This window comes from Oryx dammah, unplaced genomic scaffold (assembly GCF_014754425.2).
Source record: "Oryx dammah isolate SB20612 unplaced genomic scaffold, SCBI_Odam_1.1 HiC_scaffold_8, whole genome shotgun sequence".
In the NCBI taxonomy this organism is placed as follows: domain Eukaryota; kingdom Metazoa; phylum Chordata; class Mammalia; order Artiodactyla; family Bovidae; genus Oryx; species Oryx dammah.
In genome coordinates this window covers 52527646-52536406 of record NW_024070192.1, presented here as the reverse complement: position 1 = coordinate 52536406, position 8761 = coordinate 52527646, and the positions used below count along the sequence as shown (strand labels likewise).

Genomic DNA, 8761 nt, shown 5'->3' with positions numbered 1-8761 from the left:
AGGGGTTGGGGTGTACTCCGAGTTAGTGATGGATAGGAAGGCCGGGCGTATATGCGGCTGATGGAATAGAACACGATTAAGCGTCTGAACTGAATCGCTCCTACTCCAAAAAACAACTTTCCGACGCAGTATCTTGGATGAAAACCGCAAGTACAAACAGCACAGTACTCCATGAATAATACCAATAGTAACTAATAATGAAGAATCAAATACCCCAAATAGAAAATTTAAAAGAGCTACTTGTATAACACCGATTAAAGAAATACCTGAAACCACTCAGATTACGTTCTCTCCCTCTTCATCTCCGTAAAGGAAAAGAAGAACGATCATCAATGGCTAACGGCAGTTGCAGACGCAACACCAAAAGCCGACTTCACGCTCAGGAGAGAACGCTTTATCTCGTCCTCGTGGTTTCGGGTGCTCTACACGTTCAGAGAAACTTCTCTAGTAACGAACTATAGAAATGATCCCTGAAAGTATAGTCTTAACGACACACTGCTGGTGTTCAGGAGGTGTACAAAAGGCACACATATTATAGTGATGGTGAGTTTTTTTTTTTTAAAAACGCATCTTTCTTTCAAAATATACACTGGCATGTGGCATGTGTTTTCTAAAGAATCCTTGCATTACCAAAGCCTTTGGAACACTCTCACCGGTTCAGAGGATATTTCTAATTGCTACTTAATTAACATATGGTTTTTAAGCAGCCAATCACACGCCAGTTATTTCCAACCCCTCCCCGTTTATCCCGGCAGGCCCGCAGCATCAGGATTACGTAAAAAGCTGACGACTACAGACTGCGCGGCAGCAGCCTTCCGCCTCTTTTGAGATTGGCGGCCGAAGCAAGGAGGCCTTTCACTAGAGGACCAAGTGGATGGTGAAAGGAACAAATTGAAGCCAAAACCTATTACATTTGCACACCGCTTTATGCTATGATCAAAAGGCCAAAATAAAAATATTGTTCGGGATTTTTTTTTTCCAAACCAAGGAATTTTTATGTAGATAAAAATTGCGTTTAAATAAGCAGAACAGTACGTCATTCCCCTGCTTAAAGCTTTGGTAGTGTCAGCTACAATCTGGCGCTTGCCATGGGTGCTTGCTACCTACCTCTACAAGGTTTAAATCATATGCTGCTGATCTTCAACACACCCTGAAGGAGTTCGAGGTGGAGAGCAGAAATGAGCCCTGTGTGCTTGGAGAAAACTGGCAGGACAGGTCTCAGACAGTTAGATATTCTAGGAGCTCACTTTATGAGCCCAGTTCTCGTATCTCCTCATAGTTAGGAAAGCACTAAAATCCTTTATGGTGACAACACTTTCTCGTGACTCGCAGAAGCTTCACGAGACCAGCAGAAACTTTCTAAGAAAAAAAAATGTGCTTGATTGAATGTACCCTCCCTTTACCAAAATCACGTATATAATGACCTTTCCCCCTACCTCTATGGAACAGTTTCTCAGCTATCTGAAATCCTGTCTCCCAGGCTGCAGTGCTCATATTACTCCAAATAAAACTTGACTCATAACTCTCACGTTGTGCATTTTTTTTAGTCCAGAGTTACTGCCCAACTCTTGGGCTAAAGATAGCCTTTCTCTAAACAGTTTACCAAGTCCCATAGGGTCTGGCCCACACGAGTCTGTCCAGCCTTATTTTGCACCAAATCCCCCCTCACTTCAGCCATAATGAACCATGTGTGTGCACGTGTGCTAAGTCACTTCAGTCGTGTCCAGCGCTTTGCGACCCTATGGACTGTAGTCTCCCAGCCCCTCATACTTATCACGTTCCTTTGCACAAGCTGTTCTGCCAGGAATGTTGGAAACAATGGATATTTCACCCTACTCTGGAATATTCAATAAACCAATACAACATGATATCTGAGTTGAAACAGTGGGAAGAAGAATAAATTTCCTTTAAAGCTTGAAAAAAATTGAAAAATGAGAAAATATTCAGTGCTGCAGAAGAGGTGGGAACATGGGACACTTTCCTAAATGCAACTGGAAGTGTGAACAGTTACAATGCCTTTGGAAAGCAATGTAGCAAAATTTATTAACAAATTTGACCCAGAAATCCCACTTTGAGTATTAAAAACCCATTATATAAAATTTTATTACAAAGTACTTTATCAAAGCATTGTTTCTAGTAAAACAAACAGCCAAAAAAGAAATCTTAATATCTACCAGTACAGGCACAGTTGAATAAATTATGATAAAACAGATAATAAAATATAAAGCAGTTAACTAAAATGAATCAGATCTCTATCAGTTAGAATACAGATAGACAAAATGTACTATTAAATGGGAAAAGCAAAAATCTAAGCAAGCAGGCAACATTAGGAGGTTCAATCAATGAGTGGATATGAGCTAAAATGATGGATTTGAAGTATCTAACAGAGTTTAGCAAATAACACCTACTGCAACTCCAGTACTTTGGCCACCTCATGCGAAGAGTTGACTCACTGGAAAAGACTCTGATGCTGGGAGGGATTGGGGGCAGGAGGAGAAGGGGACGACAGAGGATGAGATGGCTGGATGGCATCACTGACTCGATGGACGTGAATCTGAGTGAACTCCGGGAGTTGGTGACGGACACGGAGGCCTGGCTTGCTGTGATTCATGGGGTTGCAAAGAGTCCGACACGACCGAGCGACTGAACTGAACTATAAATATTAAAAACTAAAATTCCAACACTTTTTTAACCAGTAATGGGATTTAAGCTTAAAAAATAATCCGTTTTGGACTTCTTTGGTGGTCCAATGGTTAAGAATCTGCCTGCCAATGCATGGGACACAAGTTGGGTCCCTGGTTTGGGAAGATCCCATATGCTGCAGGGCAACTAAGTCCCTGCACCACAACTACTGCACTGGTGCTCCGCAGTAAGAAAAGTCAACACAATGAGAAACCTTCACACCGCAACTAGAGAGGTGCCCCTGCTCGCCGCAACTAGAGAAATCTCAGGCACAGCAACAAAAACCCAGCACAGCCAAAAATGAATATATAAAGTTTTTCAAATGATAATCTATTTTGTGCAAGTGATACGGGTGCTTTTAGATGTCCATCACCCTCCAAGTTGCTGGCATCTGAAATAAAGCAAATTTTTCTTTCCACCAACCTGGCCTATTGACTGGCTTTTGAGTGGCGAGCAGCTGGACCCACACACATACACTAGGTAACACAGGTTTTCCACAGACAAAAGGCAGGCTGAAGACACACGTGGCAAGGATTATGGGGCCCCACTGCATTTCAGGAGAAGCTCTTTAGCCTGGAATGTATGGCATTCTAGAGTCTGGTCCAATTTGCCTTTTAGTGCTTACTTCCTAAAACATCTTGTACATACTCTATCCTTCACACACACACACACACACACACACACACACACACACACGCACTAAACTAACTGCTATTTGTTCACTCCTGCATTGTTTGCTCCGATATAAAGTCCGTTTGATCATGTTTGTTAAATGAACAACCAAATGAGTAAACTTACAGTATCAACTTACTACTTTTTTATCCACTACTAAACAAACACCATCAGAGAGGGCTCTGAATTTCTGCTGATAGTGATTTTGAATGATTTTGTTGTCTTTTCCTGTTTCTTGAAATATAAATATATGAATTTCAAAAAAATGAGAAAAGCAACTTACAGAACGTTATAGTGTGATACCAATTTCATAAAGGCAGATTAGCAATTTTACACTATATTTGTATATCTTTGATTCCACTGGTTAAAATAACTTATTTTTTGTAATAAAAGATTGAAGGACATCCCAGCTTTATCAAAGCACTGGGAATGTGTGGTCAGTTGTGTCTGAATCTTTGTGACCCCATGGACTATAGCTCACCAGGCTCCTTTGGCCATGGGATTCTCCAGGCAAGACTACTGGAGTGGGTTGCCATTTCTTTCTCCAGGAGATCTTTCCAGCCCAGGGATCAAACCCTCATCTCTCGAGTCTCCTACATTACCAGGAGGATTCTTTACCACTGCACCACCAGGGCTTCCCAATAAAAACATTTTTTCTTTAATATTTATTTATTTGGCTGCACCAGGAGCTTCCCAGGTAGGACAGTGGTAAAGAATCTGCTTACCAATGTAGGAGGTGCAAGACACTTAGGTTTGATCCCTGGATAGGGAGGATCCCCTGGAGGAAGAAATGGCAACCCACTCCAGTATTTCTTGCCTGGAAAATTCCATGGACAGAGGAACCTGGCGGGCTACAGTCCAGGGGGCTGAAAGGAGTCGGACATGACTGACTGACTGAGTATGCACCCACAATGGGTTTTCGTTGCAGCACATGGAATCTTCAGCTGAGGCATCTGAACTCTGAGTAGTGGCATGTGGGATCTAGTTCCCTGACCAGGGATGGAACCTGGGCTCCCTACACCAACAGGGAAGTCCCTGCACCAACTGGACCAACAGGGAAGTCCCAATTTTTATAACAAAAACATTTTTAACAGGGACTTCCCTGATGGTCCAGTGGTTAGGAGTCCATGCTTTCATTGCAAGGAGCATGGATTCAATCTTTGGTCAGGTAATTAAGATCCTGCAGGCTGCACAGCATCCAAAAAAAAAACAAAAACAATTTTTTTTAACAGAAAAATACGTTTTAAAAAAAAATCACTCAAGAAAGCATGTTCCAGATATTTCCTGACAAGTGATTTCTTAAAGCCATGAACTCAAGTGAAAAGTGAAAATAGGACAAAAGTGATAATTAAAAATTTAAGCACAGGGACCAGGGTAAGTGAAACTGCAAGGGGAAACTGGCTTAACTTACAGGTATGAAAATTGAATTGGCTGAATATATGCTGTTGCTATGGATTTAAAAAAATATTCCCAACCTAAAAGTGGAGAGTTGTTTTATGTGGTGGGAAATTTTAGGCCTTCCAAGCCTGGGAGATAGCATCTCAAGTGACCCTGAGAGAACTGCTCTAGGAGGCGAGGGGAGGAGCCAGGTTCTATAGAAGTGTTGCAACAAAGGGCAGGTAGTCTGAATGTCAAAAGATTATTCTTAATTAAAGAAAACCAGGTATCTCAAGTGAAGGAATTTAGTGCTTGTCTATGGATGAGGCAAGAGTTTGGGCTCACGGAAACACTCCTTTGATACTCACTCAGCGAACGGGGGCCAGCAGTCTCAGTTCTGAGCTCCCTCAAAGCTCACCATGGGGAGTGGCTGCGGTCAATGGATGGCAGATGTTCTTCCTGAGTTTCCTCAGGGCTCACAGCTCACATCTGTGGGGGCTGTAATTGCTGTGTGACATCCTTGTTTACTTATGTGACAGGAAATACTTTATTTCTCACTGTCTATCTCTCCTCTTCTTTTCTTGGCTGCACCACTTGACTTGTGGGATCTTAGTTCCCCACTAGGGATTGAACCCTCGGCAGTGGCAACGTGGAGTCCCAACCAGTGGTTGTTGCTGTTCAGTCACTCAGTCGTGTCTGACTCTTTGCAACCCCAGGCTTCCCTGTCCTTCACCACTCCTGCGGGAGTTTGCTCAAACTCATGTGCATTGAATTGGTGATGCCATCCAACCATCTCTACCAGGGAATTCCCTGAATATGAGTACTTAAATAAGGGCAGTTTTCAAAAGGCATTACTACCTCTAATAGGAAATTAAGCCTGCTTTTACCTAAAGAGAACAATATATAATATTCAGTAGAATTAAGAGATTTTGCTGATTTCTCTAGCTCAGGGTGCAATGACAAGTGTAATGTATTAACAGCCCCAGCATAAAGCTAGAGTAGCTTTCGAAGATAGATGTCAGGAAAAATATATGATCTATTAGCCTGAAATAATTTAAAAGGGAGGTTCAAAAGAGAAATATTTAGATGAAGAAAATAAAAATATCAGCATACTATACTAAAAAGGCTGATTTTAAATTGCACTTAGTTAAACTAACCTAATGAAAGAAAAAATCAACACTGAGGGGGCAAAGAAACCATCTTAAAACAACTAAGGATATATCAAAATTAAGTTTAAAGCTACTTTGAATCCATTTTCCAAGCAATTTCCTATCCTATTATACATAACAATATCGGTATGTCAGCTAATTGAGTATCAAAGCCCAGACTGCTATGTATTTCCCTGCAGCCTGTGGGAAATGTTCAGTGACTTCAGTCGTGTCTGTAGCCCACCAGGCTCCTCTGTCCATGGCAGTTCCCAGGCAAGAATCCTGGTGTCGGTTGCCAAGTCCTCCAGGGGATCTTCCCCACCTGTGGATCGAACTCGCCTGCACTGCAAGCTTATCCTTTACCTCAGAACCACAAAAACCCTTCACTCAAAAAAATCAAATGAAGGATACTTCAGTACCCATTGAACAAGCGGGAGAAAAACAGGCTCAGCTGCTAGATAAGACAAGCTTCACCTCCAAGAAATATATGAAATGAAAACCAAAAAAAACAAGACACTAGCAGAAAAATCTACTTAACCACATAAAGAACATATGTATGGAAACCACATATGGGGAAAATTAAAAATGAAGTCACTCAGTCGTGTCCAACTCTTTGGGACCCCATGGACTGTAGCCTACCAGGCTCCTCTGTCCATGGGATTTTTCCAGGCAATAGTACTGGAGTGGATTGCCATTTCCTTCTCCAAAGGATCTTCCCGACCCAGGGATCGAACTCGGGTCTCCCGCATTGCAGACAACGCTTTACCATCTGAGCCACCAGGGAACTCCATTAAAAATGAAGTCGCTTAGTCATGTCCAACTCTTTGTGACCCCATGGATTGTAGCCTACCAGGCTCTTCTGTCCATGGGATTTTCCAGGCAATAGTAGTGGAATGCATTGCCATTTCCTTCTCCAAAGGATCTCCAGAGTCCACATATGGGGAAACAATGGAAACAGTAAGAGATTTTTTTTTTGGTTGGGGGGCCTCCTAAATTACTGCAGATGGTGATGGCAGCCATGAAATGAAGAGACACTTGCTCCTTGGAAGAAGAGCTATGTCCAACCTGGACAGCATATTAGTAATGCAGAGACATTACTTTGCCAAAAAAGGCCCATCTACTCAAAGCTACAGGTTTTCCAGTAGTCATGTATGGATGTGAGAGTTGAACTAAAAATAAAGCTGAGTGCCAAAGAATTGATGCTTTTGAACTGTGGTGTTGGAGAAAACTCTTGAGAGTCCCTTAGACTTCAAGAAGATCCAACCAGTCGATCCTAAAGAAACCATTGAATATTTCTGAATATTCAATCACTGAATATTCATTGGAAGAACTGATGCTGAAGCTGAAACTCCAATCTGATGCAGAGAACTGACTCATTGGAAAAGACTCAGATGCTGGGAAAGATTGAAGGCGGGAGAAAAAGGGGACAAGAGAATAAGATGGTTGGATTGGCATCCCTGTCTCAATGGACTTCAGTTTGAGCAAGCTGTGGGAGTTGATAATAGACTGGGAAGCCCAGTGTGCTGCAATCCATGGAATTCCAGAGTCAGACACAACTAAGTGACTGAACTGACGGAAACCACTCACAAGATTTCTCTCGGAGAAAATAAACACAATCAAAACACAGAAATTATAGCCCTAATGATTGTAAATAAAACCAAAGAATAAACAACCTCTAACATAATAAAAACAATTATAAACAAAACCACTCAGAGGGTGTCCTCTCCCTCTTACTCTCCCAAAGGAAGAGAAGAACGATCATCCATGGCCAATGGCAGCTGCAGAAGCAACACCAAGGACCGGCTTCACGCTCAGGAGAGAACACTGCACCTCCTCCTCGTGGTTTCAGGTGCTCTACATGGTCAGAGAAGCTTCTCTAGTAACAAACTATAGAAATGATCCCTGAAAGTATAGTCTTGACCAGCCGCTGCCAGGCCTGTGCTAGCTGTGAACTTTACACTGAGGGCAACCGTTTCCCCACCACTTTGCCATTTTTTCTTCTACTGGGAAAAAAAACAGAAAGAGCTCTTGCAATAATACAGCTTTCAAATGCTGTCACTTATTAATTCATTTGAACATTTTCACTGAAAATGTAATTTAACAGTTTTTAAAAATCAAACTTAATTTACATAATACAGAGTGACAGCCAATCACAACCCCAGTCTTTAAAGCCCAGGAGGCATTTGCTGCACAGATTGACTAAAGCTGCCTGGCCCCTGAAAGCTGTAAAGGAAAGGGCGGGTCTCTGTCTTTGCTCTTGAGAACCTAGCTGATTCCACTGATAACTCAATCTCAGCGGGTGCATTCAAGCCTGTCCAACTCAAGACTTTCAAACTCTCATAAGAGGTCACCATGACTGAGGCAGAGACGGGGACTGGGTGGCTGACAACCAGCCCTGGGAAACAGAACCTTTGAGGTTTTTGCCATAGGATTGCACTTCCTGTTCACACTTTCTGAATTTTTAAAATAAAGCTGACTGCTGCCTTTGACATCATTTCTTCTCCCAAAAAATGCCTGAGTGTCAACTATGACAATACTAGCCACTATTTATTGTGAGTTTGCCAGCCTCCATTCATCATTTTAACTGCTTTAACTATGAGACCAATACAAGTACAATCATCCCATTTTTATGGATGGGGGAACTAAGGCACAGAAAGGCCTCAGGTTACTGGCCTGAGGTCTGTCAATAGCAGAGCTGGTAGGTGTCACCTTAACCATCATCCCGGTTTGGCTTTCTATGTGCTAAAGATTACTCTAGGTACTGGGCAAACAGAGGTCCCTGCTCTCAGAGAAAGCTTACACCCTGGCAGGGGAGAGAGGTGACAACAATTACCCAGAGGATGAGATGATGAGGCATGCAGAGGATGATAAGAGTTCAGAGA

The 8761-nt window shown here is 42.3% G+C and overlaps 1 protein-coding gene and 2 non-coding genes across 3 annotated transcripts in view; all 3 read right to left on the bottom strand.

The window, feature by feature from the left end:
* The window catches only part of TEX14 (testis expressed 14, intercellular bridge forming factor), an 85006-nt gene that overhangs the window by 64506 nt on the left and 11739 nt on the right, over positions 1-8761 (bottom strand). The gene's annotated exons all lie outside the window — the stretch shown is intronic.
* On the bottom strand, positions 272-486 carry LOC120867504. Its single transcript, XR_005721926.1, has one exon. It is a non-coding gene; the product is annotated as a small nucleolar RNA U3 (small nucleolar RNA).
* On the bottom strand, positions 7584-7797 carry LOC120867505. Its single transcript, XR_005721927.1, has one exon. It is a non-coding gene; the product is annotated as a small nucleolar RNA U3 (small nucleolar RNA).